Below are 16525 nucleotides of genomic sequence, written 5' to 3'. Positions count from 1 at the left end.
TTTTTTGCAGGGCTCAGCTGGTACCTGACGAAATAAATGCCTTTTCTTCCCAATAAATTCTGGAAATTATTGAGCTCTTCTTGTATAATTTTCCTTCTCATATAAAAGGAAGCCCCATTTTCTCAGATATAGAAAAGTTTTGGAACCGGAATTAGGCAGGGAAATGTTTGAAAAGAAGGGTTCGGGACTGGTTTCCCCCAGGGGCAGGGGCTCTGCTCTGTGTGATTAAATAGGATGATTAAGGACTGGCCCCACCCCATGACAGTGCCGGTGCCTGGCCAGGCTCCCACCCCCCATTCAGGCACATTTCTCATCATTATCCCTTAGCCCCACAGTTTCCAGTCCCACCTAACAAGGCTGTGTTTATTTATCTGATTTTTGTCATGACAGATAAAACAAAGCTATCCCAAATTTCAGTCCATAAATTCCAGTAAATTGATTGGATGGAGCTAGATTAAAAAGGAAAATAACTGCAGAGAACTTATTTTGGAAACAAAATGAAAGGCCTTAAAACTGATTTGCTGATATGTCATTTGCTTGATGTCATCATTCTATAAGTGGGTTATGATTGTTCTCATGAATGCAAAATGATATGCAAATATATCCATCACGTCCTGCTGCTTCCCGTTTTATCTGCCTCTCTCTTTCCTCATCTTTTCTTTCCCTTCCCCCAGATTCTCCCAGAAGCATTTGTCCCCCTTGCATTTGTCCCAGGAGCATTTGAGAAGCATTTGTCCCACTTGCAAGGCCAGGGACAAAGGAAGTGGAAAAGGCAAAGAAAACCACACTACACCTCTTCTGACACACACACGTCTTGTGATGGTTCATGTCCCTGTCACATTGTGTGCAGTTTCACTTCTGCCCTTGAAAAACACCTGAAAGACCTTTGCCAGTATGCATGGCAATGTACCTTTCTTGACAATTTTCCTCTGGTTTTAGGAATTACAGAGAGTTTACAGTCAGCCATCCTCCCTCCAAGAGTGACAACTCTGCAGTCCCAGGTGGCTTTGAACCAGCAGGGCTGTCAGAAAGTCTTCCTAAAAACAAAGAGCAATTTGTAGCACAAAAACAATCAATGCTCTCCCACAGAAAGTGAAATTTGAGTTTGAAAATTGGGGTTTTCCTCTCTTACTCTACACAGTGCTACACATAATCTTTAAGATCTCCAGAACAAGACTGTGCTCACACTGAATCCCAGCTCAAAAGTGATGGAGACTGTGCCTAGAGGTTGATATGGCAAATCTGCACCTGGGAGTGAGTCCTGGTCAGGGCTTGGAGCCGTGTGCCAGCTGCTCTGCTCTGCCCACCCGTCCAATCCCTCCAGCTGCCCTCCAGCTCTGCCCACCCGGATCCCTCCAGCTGCTCTCCAGCTCTGCCCACCCAATCTCTCCAGCTGCCCTCCTGCTCTGCCCACCCGGATCCCTCCAGCTGCTCTCCAGCTCTGCCCACCCAGAGGGTTCCACCCCACGGTGGGCGCTGGGCCGGGGCCAGGGCTGGCCCTGCCCCAGGGGGTGTCTGGTGCTCGGGCTCCCTGCAGGTCCTGTGCTGGCAGCTCCTAATTAAAGAGCACAGATCCATTCCTGCTCATCAGCTTGCCTGCCCTGAGCCCTTCTCCTGCCTCGGGGCTGGAATTAAAGCTGCTGAGAGACAACATAAGTTGCTGCTTGAAAATGCCAGATCAGCTGTACACTTACTGCCATTAAAAGGCTTTCTATTGGTTTAGAATTGGAAAAGAAAAAAAATATCAACTACCACAAAAGACCCAGATAGAGCTGTAAACAGCTGAATGCAAATTACAGGGTGAAGCTGAACTCATCATGATGTCGCTTTAGGACTCTGCAGTGCACACCCACAGCACTGTCCCTTAGCAAGGGACACAGGCTGACTCTGCATAGTGACCAAATTTTAATGCATTGTCACATTAAAAAACATAGCTTTGAAATACTGGATTTCTCTTGAATAATTTTAGGTCTGTTTTTATAACGTAGAATCAAAGGATTTGAAGTCTTAAAACAAAACTGATCTGCAGAAACTTTGGATATTCACCCAGATCTAAGATCAGTGTTGTTAGTAATTATTAATATATGAGCAACTTGCTGCATGACAGCAAAGTGAATATATATGATATACATATTTTAATATATATAAATATGTGTGTAAATATAGATATATATTAGGCCTGTGAGCTACAATATCATTTTGTAAGGGAGTGACCCTGGAGTGACCCAATTTTCTGCAGTTCCTAAATTTCATTCTACACTGAGAATATTTACCTTTCAAACCCACCAAACAGTCACTGGGTAAAATTCTATTAATAATTTTGTCACAGAAGTCAGAACCCAGACTGCCAATCTTCCAGGACGGCCTGAGCCCACCAGCCATGGTCCTTCCCTCCCAGCCCAGTGAAGTTCCTCCTCCTTCTCCTGCTGGGGGATGAGTGGGAGAGAGCAGGTGCCCAGGGGAGCCCAGAGCCTGACAGGGAGGGACAGCTCCAAGAAGGGGAGGTGTGACACAAAGCCAGCTCGGGCAGGAAGGAAAGCCCACTCTGGGTGTCTCCCACCTGCTACAAACAGTGAGGGATTGATGGACCAGTCCCCTTCCTCAGTCTGTCAAAGAAGGGCTGGATATTTCCCTGTGTTTTTCCCCAGTCTGCCTGGGAGATCAAAGCTTTTTGACTCTTCAGTACTTTGTGAACCCTTAAATATTTGTTTACAAACTGGTTTAACACAGAAGACCAAAGGAAGCTAAGCCTCTGTGAATAAAATTGTTTGGACCCAGAAAGGTTCAAAATATACCCAAAAATGTGATCAAAACTAAATGAGGTTAGATGTTGGTGTCAAAAATTGATATACTTTACTTAATAGCAAAAGAGGGAAAGAGGGAAAGCAAGCTGTGGTCTCCACCTTGAAGGTGCTAAGCTTGATCCCTCTGTGAAGGTCTTCTCTCCCCAGACCTGAGTTTCCTTTCTTATCTCCATCAGTGAGCAGTTCATGGCCTCAGGCAGAAGGCCTGTTCAGGGTGTGGTGGTCTTCTCTGCAGCCTTGGCAATACAGTTTTGCTATAATAGGCATGAAGATACCTACATGAAGGTGTTAAAGCCATAAATCATGAATTCAGTCTCTGACATATCTTCCAGCTGAAGAACAGACTCACAGGAAACAAAACCAAATGTCCATTGATTTACTCTCCTACCTACCTTTATGGGAGGGTGGGAAGAGAAGGCAGAGCAGGGAACTCACAGCAGAAGCGTTGTGGAAGTCTGGAACAAGATGCTGAAGTCACCAACTCTTTCTGCTGTCATGAAGAATCAGGAGAGGGAACTCTGAGCCCCTCAGCATTTCAGGTGGTGCTGGGGTCCCACACACATGGCAGCCATGAAACACAGAGAAAACAGTCCCAGTTACAGTCCCAGTTCAGCATCATTAGCTGGACACTGGTGCCACAGGGACTGAACAATTCCCATATAAAACTTTCTTCTGAAACATTAGCCATCGACAAATATCTTTATCTGTATGAGTTATGGAGTATTATTTTCTTTTTAATTGCATTGATTTACACTGAAAGCTTTAAACATCAGCCAAATAATTATTGTGAACTGATTTGTCATCAGGAATAAAATAAACCATTATCTGAGCCAGTGCTTCCAGGGAGGTGATTCTCCTGCACCAGAGGAACTGGAAGGAAATAAGAAGCTACACTTGAAAATGCCAGAGTGTGCACCCAGGTTGCTGCAGCTAGGGGAAGAATTATGTGAATGATTGCCAATAAATCTGATGGTAGGAAAAAACCCTTCAGAGCCAGCAGTAGTGTTTATTTATGGAGAAGCAATGCCCAGATGGGGGCCAGGGGCTGCACCCCCCCTGACAGCCCTGCCCTGGCTGGTCAGGGTCACCCTGCTGCCCTCACACCTTCTGCAGGGCTCTCCTGCAAGTGCTGAAGGGCACCTGTGTCCCAAATGCTCCTCCCCAGAGCTGAAACCAGGGAATGGCAAGTGTGTGGCCATGGTTTATGTGGCTGCTGGTGGCACTGCAACCTGCTGCCTTTCCACCCTGCCACTCACTCCCTCTTCCCTTGCTCACCGACTGCGGTGACATTGCTGCTCACAGAGAGAACATCAGCAAATACCTTTTGTAAGGAAACTTCACACTGCTCCAATCCCTTCTCTATTTAAAATCAGCACCAAAAAAAAGCCTGGCTAGAGGCATGGAAAATTTTAGACAAAGTAATTGCAGCCTCAGCCAGCTCTGAGACACCCTGACAAAGGGAGAGCAACACGAGACACGTTCCAGGTGGAGCTGCTGGGCTCACTGCAGGGGGACAGGCTGGGCTTCCCCACAGCCTGGAGAGAGGTGGAAACAATGTGTGCTCTGAGCCCCCCAGATACCTGTGAGAGTGAGAAAGAGGCAGCAGAAGAGAGCTGTAACGGGGCTTGAATGTTTTGAACTCCTCTGACAGCCAGGTGCTGTGACACACCTTATCTGTGAGAGATCTCTCACAGCGAGCAGCAGGCGCCACGCTCCGCTCCGCTTGCTGCGGCACCCCGGGTCTCACTGCCACTGCAAAATTTCCACTCCACCACCAGTTTCAGCAGAATGGGCTTTATTTTGCAGAGTGATCTTGAAATGCACACAATGGTTTGTAGGGGCGGGATGAGAGCCCAACATGACGCAGGACAGTGATCTCAGGGAACCCACCAGGGCACAGAGTGGTGACAGGCACACCCCGAGAGTGACAGCCCCTGCCCTGGGTGCAGGGCTGAGATCTCAGGGGGTGTTCCTCCTCCAGCAGGGAAACCCCTGCATTCCACACATCCATTGGTGCCTCAGCATTTTCATTTGATTCCCCTGATCCAGGCAGCTGCCCCGGGTTGCCCAGCAGAAGGCTCTGGCACTGGGGCTGTGATGTGACGTGAGCTGGGTGGAAGGAGCAGCACAGGAGCCTCTTCCATGGGGCTGGGGCCTCCTGCCTTCACCACAACATTCAGCTCAGCCTCCAGCCTTTCATATAAAGTATCATCAAATAATTTACAGGAGGTGTCAGCTGCAGGCTACAGCCAAAAGGAAGGTTTATTTAAGACACCATGTGGATTGTTATACAAGATCCTGATGGATTATTCCTATCTGAGAATTTACAGATACTGCAAGAGCATGGCCAACAATTTGGATTAGTTGAGATTAAACTCAGGCTGGGTTGGTTTTCCTCCCTTAGGAAATCTCAGCCCTAGGTCTACAGATATTTTTTGAAGGCAAGATGTAGACAAAAACAACTTTTACACTTTCCAGCAGGCACCTGAAGTACTTTCCCATCAATCACCTTTGATATACAGAGGCAGAAGTGTGAGCTACTTCATTAAGAGCCCTCACACATATCTGGGTACATTTACATATTAATCAGACAGCTGAGCTGCTAATCTTTCTATCTTATATGCTCCTGTAACCATTAGTCAGAGCCAGGTGCTGTTAAATACTCCAGGTACCACCAAGTGCTCTAAAATCAAGGCGAGTGGGGATGACAGGGAAAGGCTCAGATTTACAATGCTCCTGTAGAGCCAAGCACTGTAACATAAATACACACATCTAACACCAGGAGCTTTAATCCACAGGGAGCACTGAGACAGGTGAGGCATTCCCCCTGCCAAGAGACTTCAGTGATTCCCACAGAAATAAAGGCTGGTTCCAGTTCTGCCCTCTGCAGGCTCTGCTGCTGTCTGAGCAGCACCGGGCCCCTGGCACAAAACCCTGGGAATAAAGGAGAAGCCATCTCCTCCACCCCTGGTAGCCCACAGCCCAACCCTGCTTGTCTCGCAAGGGCAGCAGCTGCCCCTCGTCTCACCCAGGGCTCAAGTGGCGTGGGAGAGCTCAGCCCCAGTTCTTACCACAGAATCACAGACTTCAGCCATCATCCTGTTCCAGACCCCTGCTATGGGCAGGGATGTCTTCCTTCAGACCAGGTTCCTCAGGGTCCCATCCAACTGGAACACTTCCAGGGATGGGGCAGCCACAGCTCCTGAGCAACCTGTGCCAGGGCCTCACCACCCTCACAGGGAAGAAAGAATCAGTCTTCCACAAAGTTCAGATGGTTTGCTGGACAAAATTTGGTCCCTGGGTAAATCAGTCACAGCAGAAGTGGTCGGTGCAATGAGGGATGTGTGGGAACTGCTCTGGAGTCAGCAGTTCCTGAGCTGGACTGGCCCAGGACAGGACAGAGGGTGCAGTCAGTGCCTCCCCAGCCAAGCTGCTGCTCACTGTGGTGCCCCCAGCACCAGGCTCAGGTACAGCACAGCAGCTGCTTGGTTTTCTGTTTAACCATTCATTTGCCATTCCAGCCCCTGCAAATCCACATCCTCAGCTTCCCATTCCCCTCCCTCCAGCACCTCTCACCCAGCTCTCCTCCTGGCTTGTGTGGTACCTGGCTTTGAGCTGCTGAATTAAATTCTCTCTCCAAGAGCAGCCAGCATTGTGGGGTTTAACCTTTGTGTGCCTGTTCCTTGGCACCACACACGTCACTGCTGCCACAGGAGTCAGTGTGAGCAGGGCACAGGGACAGCCAGTGCCCAGTGGTCACACTGACAGCTGCAGACCACACAAAAACCACAAATACCTGTAATTGCCTTTGCCAAGGAAGTGATCTGTGCTACAGCTTCCTCCTTGCAGAACCATCACAGTTTACATTTCCTGGGCTTTAGTTAAACAAAAGAAAAACAATGTATGTGGCTTTAGTGAGCACACAGGCTCTGCAAAGCACTCTGATCTTCCCTGCTTTGGGCCTCTGAGGTTTTTTTACCACTTCCTCCAGATTAAAAGGATGGAAAGGCCGGCCAGATCCTGAATAGCTTCATGCTTTTGGCATGGAACACCGCCTGGGTTACCTGCAGCGCTCAGTGCTCACGTGGCACCAGGCTGGCCCTGCTGCTGGCCCAGCACAGACACTCAGCTGGCACAGACACCCTTCCTGCTGCTGCCCTGGCACCCCAGCACCTCTCCCTCATGTCCAAGCAGCCCCTCAGAGCCCAGCAACAGCTCTGCACTGCCCTGCCACCCCAGCAGGAAGGTGCTGAAGCGCTGGGATGCTTTGGGGACCATGAGCCTCTGCACAATCTGTTCTAGACCCATGACCAGGAAGTTTTTCCAGTGGTTGTGGTTCTTAGAAGAGAGCCTGGATGTGCCACTGCTGCCCTTAGAGCCCATCCCAGGGCTGCTCCTCTTCCCAGGAGATGCTCCTCTTCCTCACCCCATAGGAAAGGTGGATTTTGGAAACCACCAGCAGTTCATGCTCTGTGTCTGGAGAGCCTGCACACAGCACTGGGGCTTTACAGCCAGTGGATCTCTCTTCTATTTTTAACTGCTTTTTATAATGTTTTATTGATTGCTCTCATCAAACTATTTTATTGATTGGAAATATTTCCAACCTCTACAGTCTGGGCATAAATGTTAAAGAGGAGATGAGGGGACACAGGCTTTACAATGGAGCCTGGCTTAGCTTTGAGTCTGGCTGAACACCCAGCCCTGGCCCAGTGGCCTTGCTTGACCCAGGCCAAGAGCTGGGAGAAGGAGCTGGGGCACAGGAAGATCCATGTCTGTATTTGTGCCTTGCAGACAGAGGCACGAGTACAGCTCAGAGCCCTGTTAGAGCTGAAATAAAGCCTTGGCCGTGACTGACCCTGTGCAGGGGTGCTCCATGGAGAAGGGGGGGTCACAGCCACCACGGGCAGAGCAGGGCCACACCCAGCCTGGGACACTTCCAGCAGCCTGGGGACATGGAGGTGGAAATAGGGTGAGGTTGCTGTCTGAAATACCAGCCTGACATGTTATTGGAACCTCACAGCTCACCCCATGTCCTGGTGTCATCACGAGGCAGATGGAGGCCCTGGCACTCCCACAGCCCTGCCCCACTGCCCCCAGCACCTGGAGCATCCCTGGAGTGCCAGCAGTGACTGCATGGGTCACACAGGGAGGGTTCAGGCTGGCCTCTTGCCTGGGATGCAGCCCAGTAATCCTGCTTTGTCTGGCTCAGAACAGAGGGATGAGCCCAGGGTGAGATGGGCACAGCTTGCTTTTGGGTCAGGATTATTTATTCATTATTACTTATTCACCATTTTTAAATGAGTTTTATAGCTCAGTTCTGATTTCTGGCATTTGCCTGTCCTATGAGCCTGTGAAACACAACAAATGCAATGGGGCAAAACCTCCAGCCCCTGAAACACCAAACTGCTGAAAGATGATTGCATTTACCACACTTACACAGGGCAGAGCATCTCTGTTCCTTGCAGAGCAGCAGCAGCAGCAGCAGCAGCAGGCATTGCCATAAGGAAAAGCTGGTTGCACCAGATAGGAGGTGGTGATGTGGGGATTTTTATTTCACACATGAACCATTAACAAATAAATAAAGAGAGTTTGGATTTTTTTTTTTTCATCTGGGAGTGGGACTTGCCTTCCTCTGTCCCCTTCTGTGAAAGGAGAGAAGGAAAGGGCTGAGCTGCAGCTTCCTTGGGAAAGCCAGGCTTGAGCAGGAGGGGAAACAAACAAAGGCATTAAGAGGAGTTTAACTGTTTTTCTCTCCATCATCCTTGCATTCCAAACATAAATAAGTTAAAGAGGCTAGTGTTGGACTTCATTGCTTGCAAATACAGCATGGCTGGTGTGCAGTTCTGGGCAGAGGGCTCAGAGCTGCTGCTGCCACTGCTCCCAGACACTTCTTGCTCCTCCAGGCCAGCTTTGATGGCAGCTGATGCTACTCTGCACCTAAAATATTTTAAATGGCTAAGCCCCCCCAAATGTCTTGGCAGGGAACAGATGTCTTGCAGACAGATGACACTGCTATTTCTGGACTGTTCTATAAATATGCCTTTTGTCTGGAAACCACCCTCAGAGGCCAAACCTCTGCCCAGCACCTCACCTCTCCTCTTTGCAATTGGCCTCCTTTCTTCCCTAAGCAAAATTTCTTCTGGATTAAAAACTTTGTCCCCAGACGCAGCTGTTGAGGGAGCTTCCACCCAGTGCCTGATGAGTGTGAGCTGCAAGGAGGTTTAGGTGCATTTCCTGGGGAGAGGGGCTCCTGCTGCCGGGCTCTGGGGGCAATTTCAGCACCTTCCCCAGTGCCAGCAAGCAAAGTCCCTTTCAGGGGACTCCAGCACTGTCCCAGCAGTGCTGCCCATTGCTCTGGGGCCCTGTCCAGGGTTAACTCACCAACCCCAGCCTGCTGAAACCCTCCCTCCCTGTCCCAGGGGCACCAAGCACAGCCAGGGAGCGTGTCCTGGAGCACCCAGTGGGATCACCATGGGCTCAGCCACGGGGCAGCACAAACCCCACAGCTCAAGGTCTCACCTGGGACAGGGGGAAAGTCGTGTGTTCACGGCTTCCTTCCTCATCCAGCAGGCTCCTGCTGCCTCCTCCCTCTGGGACACAGGGATTTACCACCAAGCAGCACCTCCTGCAGCACAGATTTACACAGCCCAAACCTTTATTTACACTTCAATTCTGTCACTGCTCGTGCACACACACAAATCACGTTGCTTTCCCCAGACATTTTTGCCAGCAAGGCTGCACAGGTTTTCCCCCTGGCATTGAAGAGTGAAGTGCTGCCATACCAGTAGCTAGATATTAAAAATAAATAAACTGGGGGAAAACACAGCAGCCAGCAGCTCTGATTGAAGATTAACAAGTGTTGGGATTTACAAAGAGATAGTGCTTTAACTTCAGCACCTGAGCGACTGATCACATTTATAAGACTTATCTGCTTTGTACTTGAATTAGATGATGCACATTTAAAAACCCATCCCCAGGTGAGTTCTGGGCCTTTTTGGAGATCTGGCATCAAAGCAGCAGGCAGACAGGAGTCACAGGCCAAGCAATGAAAGGTGATCACTCACTGAGTGCTATAGCTCATGCCTGGTGCTTTGAACACAGTTTGGAACAGAAATGTAAATATCTATTTTTCATCAGTGACCCAGCACAAACCACTTCAGTCTGACCACAGCAATGCAGAGTGAGCAGTTCATCAGAACAAACATTTACTCAGGTCCCTGAAAGGCTGCGGAACCCCAAAGCAAGAATAAAACATTAAAAAAATTCCGCCTTTTTTTCTTTCCCCTTCCTGAACCATGAAGAAAGGTCACAAAACCTCTGCAGACTTCTGTCACAAGCCCAGAATACAGTGGGCTCTCTCCAGCCAGTAGGGTCCTATGCCAAGATGGTGGGAGTATTCACACCCAGGCTCCAGGGCATGGAAAGCCAGGGTATGCTGACCAAACCCCCAGGCCCTGTCTCCCTGCACTGTCAGTGGGAAGGAGGGAGAGGTTGGGAAAAGAAAAGGTGTTTTAAGGGCTTATTTTACTTCTCATTATCCTCCTCTGATTTTGTTAGTAATAAATTCACTTTGTACCTCTAAGCTGAGCCTGTTTTGACCTGGGAGTGTTTTTCTCCCAGTCCTTATCTCAACTCATGAACCCTTACTAAATTTTTTCCCCTCTCCTCTGTCCAGCTGTGGCAGGGGAGGGTGAGTGGCTGTTGTGGTTGCCTGGTGTTTGGCCAGTGTCAAACCACAAGATGGTCTTAGAAATCCTTCCCAACCTAAATAATTCCATGGCTTAATGTTCCCTGGCACGCAGGCAACAGGTCCAGCACTCCTGGCCCCTCACCCAGCAGGGGCCCCAGGGAACACAGCCCAGCAGGGCTAGAGCTGGAGGCTGTCAGGGCCAGGAAACGCTATTGTGCCCAACTGGAGAGACTTGACCTAGGGACTGGAGGTGTTTGACTAAATCAGTTTTTACATCATTCACTTACTTCTTTAAAGGGAGGGCACGCTGCCCAGCACACTGGAAATCCAGAAGCTCTTGCTTCCACCCAGGTCTCAGCTCTGCCCACAGCTGAGTGGTTGTGGGATTGGAGCCATCTGCAAGCACTGCCCCGTCCCAGTGCCCAGGGACTCCCTGGAGACCTCCCTGGGATGGCTCTGTGAACACAGGGACTCAAAGTGGCCACGCTCACTCGCAGGAGGGGCTGTACCCATGGATCCTGCAACACCAGCAAAGCCCTCTCCAGCATGGAGAAGGGCTGAGTATTCCTCTGTGGGATCACACAGAGCTGGGGGCCTGGGGAGGAGCCAGAGCCCAGCACAGGCCTTGGAGCTGCTTTTCTCTCACCCCCTGGGGTTTGAACCAAGACCTACGAGAAGCAAGTCAGGGCCTCTCATTCATCTGATGCAGATAAGATTTTGTGATGAACAAGATTCCAAAAGCTGCAAGAGACCAATGGTGAGGAGCATTAGAGCCCCACTGCCAAGGGAACTGTCCTGCTACAGGGGCCCATTCTGTGCAGGAAGGAGCTGCCTTTCCTGCCTCACCTATCTGAGCAGGGCTTCTGCCAACTCAGCATCACCAGGCAGGGTCCTGCAGAGCTTTCTGCCTTCTTTGGCTTCCTAACTTCCTTTCCATTTTAGTGACTTCAGATTTTCCACCCAACACTTAAGTTTCCTTCAAAGCCCAGGTTTTTAGAGCAGCACCAGCAGTTTCCTCCTCAATCACATCTCTCTCCACTTGCTGGCAGGTCCATTTTCCTTATTGTCTTTTTCCCCCAGGACATGCGTGGGTCCACCTAACCAACAAATAACCAACTTGACTGATATTAACATATTTCCCTGTTTTCCCCTCTCTTACAGTATTTTTTAATTTCCTAATCTATATCTCATTTGATTCCCATTCCTCTTATCCCCTCTCAGTCTGTTCCCCAAATCTCAATTACTCCAGCTCACCACACCTGCACAGGCCAGCCTGCAGCTGGCCCCACGATGTCCCAGCTCCTCTCATGCTGGGTTTTTGGGAGCATGCCCTGTATAGCCCATAGCTCTCCTCAGCCTCATTTATGGCTGGAAGACAAACACAGAGCTCCGCCGTGTGGCAGAGAAACAGCAGAAAGGAGTCCCGGGGCTCCTAATGAAGGAAGCCAATTGGTTCTGCCCATCTTCCCTCCAGGCATTTCCTGCCCTGCTGTCCCAAGGCCGTGCAGCTCTGGCACACCCTGCCTCTGAGCTAGGTGGGCTCCCAGAAGTTGGGAAGGCAGTGAAAGGACTGTGGCATCTCCTCCTGTCTATGGGGAGCACTCAGTACCATCACTGTGTGATGCTGTTTGTAGGGATGTGCCCTAATGCTGTGAAATTTCAGCTTCTGTGTTCTGCTGTGCTATTTGGATGTATGTAGGAAGTTTTCAAGTGGAATTCTGATTTTAATTTGCACATGAACTTTTAAAAGTTGCAGGTAGTCTTTTGTGATAGAATGAAGGAAATAATAGGAAATGACAATTTAGATGAGAGGCTCCATGTGGCCTCCAACAGTGATGCAGGGAATCACAGACTTCACTACTGTTGAAAGATACTGGAATGATTTGAGAAAATCTGTTCAATGGCTTGGACAGCAACCTGGCTCTGGAGAAGATGTGTGTCCCTCAGACACTTCAGCCACTCCTACAGCTCAGCCTTCTGTCGAGCAGCCACAGTGAGAGGATCAGGTTTTTGCTAAAACTCCACTGTGGAGTGAACTGAGCACCTGCTGAGCCAGTACCCAACCCTGGATGTTCACATCCACCCTTCCCACCCAGACACAGCTGTGAGACAGGACAGCACAGGATGTGTGGCCCCACCAACAGCCCAGGAAAGTGTTACAGAAGCTCAAACCCCCATCCCCTCCATCTCTGCTGCACCCAGAGCACTGCAGAACCTTCACTGTGCTGCTGTGGGGAACTGCCTGATCAACACAAAGAATTTGATGTCATGGGGTGTTGAGAACTCACCTCTGCAAAGCACCTCCAGCGTGAGCCCTCCGAGGTGGGGACACTGTCCTGCAGTTTCCAGGAGGGCAATAAGGAGCAGTTTCAAACCCTCCCAGCTGAGGCTCTCCCGGCCTGTTTCCCTGCTGATGGAAGGCACCATTCCCATTCCCATTCCCATTCCCCAGCTCAGCAGCCACTCCCAGTCCATCTCCAGTGAGCTGCTGCCTCTCCCCCAGGGCTCCCCAGCCCAGAGCCCCTCCTTGGTGAGAGCTCTGCAAACACAGAGCCCCCAGCTCAGCTGCACGGCCACAATGCTCTGCACAGCGCCACTGAAGAGATGCAATAAAATAATGTACACAAAGCACAAAAGGGAGGCAAAGAAAACCAAGTCATCCAAGGTGTTGTGGTCATTTCCTCAAGAAAGAAGAAGGTTTTACTCCCATTTCCTCTAGCATTTATTTTATCACTCAAACAATGCCTCACTGATGGAAAGAAGAACCTGCAAAGTTTTAGTCTGGCTTAAAACAAACCCCTCTACAGAGCCAAGGAGACTTCAACTACCACAGAGAGGGTGGAGACCGAAACATTCATTATTTAATGGAAAGCATATCAAGTTTGATAGATCCTAAATTCCTTTTTAAATGACACTGATTAGTCCTAATTAGTGCAGGAGTTGGCATTACCTCAGCCCTGACATCCGCTAAGGACCTGAATACTTTGTCAAAGTCTAGTTGAAAACTATTCAAATTTTAAATAAAAATTGTGGGGCTCTTTTTCTTTTCCTATGCCAAGAATATATTTGACAATTGTGCAAATGTTGAATGAGTCAAGAAATTGGAACAATTTGAGAAGAAATGTTTAAGGAAGGCAGTAAAAAGTCAAGGACAGCACTCTGGTCAGGCTGCCAATTTCACACCCAAGGCTGAAAAGAACTGATGAGGTTACTGGCTATTAATGAAATGATACAGCTGTATATCTTCTATCATCAGCTACCTGGCAGTAGCCCTGTCATTTCCCATGTTACTGCATTTTTATGCTTTACTGGTATCTACAGGCTCCAAAGGCCAAGGTGGGTGCTCCCAGACACCACTGCCAGAAGTCTGTCCTACAGCTAGGTCAGGCAGCCACAAAAGGGGGAAATAATCAGTATTTCCCAGACTGAAAAACTCTGTCACTGTGACAAATCCATTCAGAAGACAGACTAAAAGAAAAAGGAAATATATGTAAAGCTGAATGAGTGGCTTCTGTGGAACTGCCATCCCAAATTCCTGCTGAACATACTCAGACTTTTTAATTTATTTTTCTTTTTAGCTGGAGGGCCAGTGAGAGGACATATCAGCAGAGAACACAATCCAGAAGACATTGATAGAGAGCTTTTTTGCTGATGATTCAGAGAGAACATCTTCATAAGGCCCCAGCTAGAGACCACTACCATGTGGTGAGGACCTCTCATTTTCATTTCTATCTTGAGAGGGGCCCTACAGGAGAAAAGGGAGCAGCCCCTGGGATGGAAATGGAACAATCAGCTCACACAGCATTCATCCCCACTGATCCATAATGAAGTGTGGAGTTGAAATGAGCCCAGATAGTTCCCCAGAGACATCATAGTGAGAATATGGAATTTATACTGCAACTGGAGTCTCGTAACGGAGTTCTTCTGGTGGCCATGTATCCCTGGAACACCAGGGAGACAACCCTGCTGTTGCAGGGGTCACACATACATCTCTCAGGCTACTGCAGGAGCCACATGGGGAGATAAAATTTTCTGTACAGCACAAAGCACCACAACATCCACTTCTGGGCTATTTTGGGTGCTAGTGTAAACTTAGCTACATCTCCATTGCACATGGGCCTCAACAAAAAGTATTCTCTCTTCCCAAAATTTCTGGCAATGTTGAAACATCCTCCAGGGAGCCCAGCATCACTCACCCAGCCCCTCTCCAGGGAGAGGTACAGCCATCCTCACCACAGCAACATTCCAGCACTTAAAACCTATTTTCCATTACACATCTAAACCAGAATATCTGTAAAGCACATCCTGACCCTACTGAAAAGTACAATCTGCTCTCAAATTTCTCTGAAAATTGAAACCCTGCTAAAATCTCCTGGTTTATTTTTCTACTCTGTCAGGTTCTTCATTTCAGAGGCTCCTGTAATTTAATATTTTTCTTCCACATTAATATTTTTGTAAGACAAAGAACTCAGCCCGTTTTGATAAATTAATTCCTGCTGATCCCTGAACTATTTCCATTTTGTTCATTAATGCAGAGGTAAACCCTCACCCTCTGCAGAGGGGAGGCTGGAGCACCCTGCACAGCTGCTCTCAGGCAGGAACAGCATTCAGCACTTCAAACTGCAGAGAGGCTCCAGGGACAGACAGACAGACAGACACCTGCGCACCCACTGCCCTTCCCAGTGTCCTGGCACAGCTCCCCAGTGCCAGGGGAGAGGTGAAGTCCCCAGACACAGTTCACAAAACACACTGGAGAATTAACCCTCAGCCCTACTCTCACCACAACACCCCTGGAAGTATTCTTTAAGAACGTTGCTCTCTTAATCACTACCATTTTTCTCTATGAAAGTTTTGTTAACCAAGTTTCTCTTCACCCTGCTGTGGTTTCTCTGCTCTGAAAAAAGGATTGTTTTTTTGTTACTTTTTTTGCAAAGTAACAAAACCAGTTCTGCTTATTAGCATGTTCTTGTAGAGATGTAGTTTGTGAAGATCTGCAGGAACAAAGTGATAGAGGAATAAAAAGAGATGAGGGGGGAATCCCCAGCCCTCCAAGAGACTTTACCCCAAACGGAAGACAGCTGTGAACCAGGCATGGCAGCAACATTCCCATCAGGATGTCAGGTCACATCCAGGCCCAGGAAGGCTGGGAGAGAGCAGGGACCAGGCAGTGCCAGCTGGGCACAGGGCAGCCCCAGCACTGGGGCTCAGGCTCCTCCTGGCTGGGGCAAGTGATGGAGACAGGAACTGTGGCACAGGGTGCTCCACTGGGACAGGCACAGAACCCCTTTCCCACCCTACAACTCTCCAATCTCACTATAAGTTATGTCTGGTTTGGATACAGTAACAAACATTTTGTTGCTTTTACAACCTTTTGGATATCGTAAAAAATTACCTGCAACTTTTCCTCAATCTGGTTGCAATTTCTTCTCCTGGTTGGAGATAGGAGCTGTGATAAAAGTCTCAAGTTGTCAGCCAATATGAAGGTTATCTTCACTTGGTAATCTGCTAGGTGTCAAGAATTATACTGAAATAGAATTAAAAAGCCTTGGTTGTCCAAAAATGATATCTATTAAAAAAATACAATAGGGGCCAAAGATAACAGAAAAACTCCCTGTATTTTGAAACAGTGACATAAATAAAATACCTGAATCTCCACCAAAGATAGTAGCACCAGAAACAGAAATAATGGAATGAACACCCAATGTTTGGACAAATCAAAGAGGCCAAATTCAATCAGTAAGTTACCAAAAATTATCTAACCAGAGCTGACTCTCATGCAAAGCCAGGGAACTTTCTCCCTAAATCCTATGGTACTAGAATGAAAACAGAATTAATTCTTTGACTTTGCAAAAGCTGCAAGGCATCCCTTATAAAATAATACTGATTTGGGCTGCCTGTACTACTAAATAGGGCTTTACATTGTGTAATTGCCAGACTTGTCCTTTGGAAACAGAGCTCTTTATAATCAGCTGTACCATGAACATCAGTTTATTTAATGATGTGTACCTGAGCCAAGACATGGCTCATTCAG

Source organism: Camarhynchus parvulus, chromosome 4A (genome assembly GCF_901933205.1).
Source record: "Camarhynchus parvulus chromosome 4A, STF_HiC, whole genome shotgun sequence".
NCBI lineage: Eukaryota > Metazoa > Chordata > Aves > Passeriformes > Thraupidae > Camarhynchus > Camarhynchus parvulus.
This window is presented reverse-complemented; position numbering follows the sequence as displayed.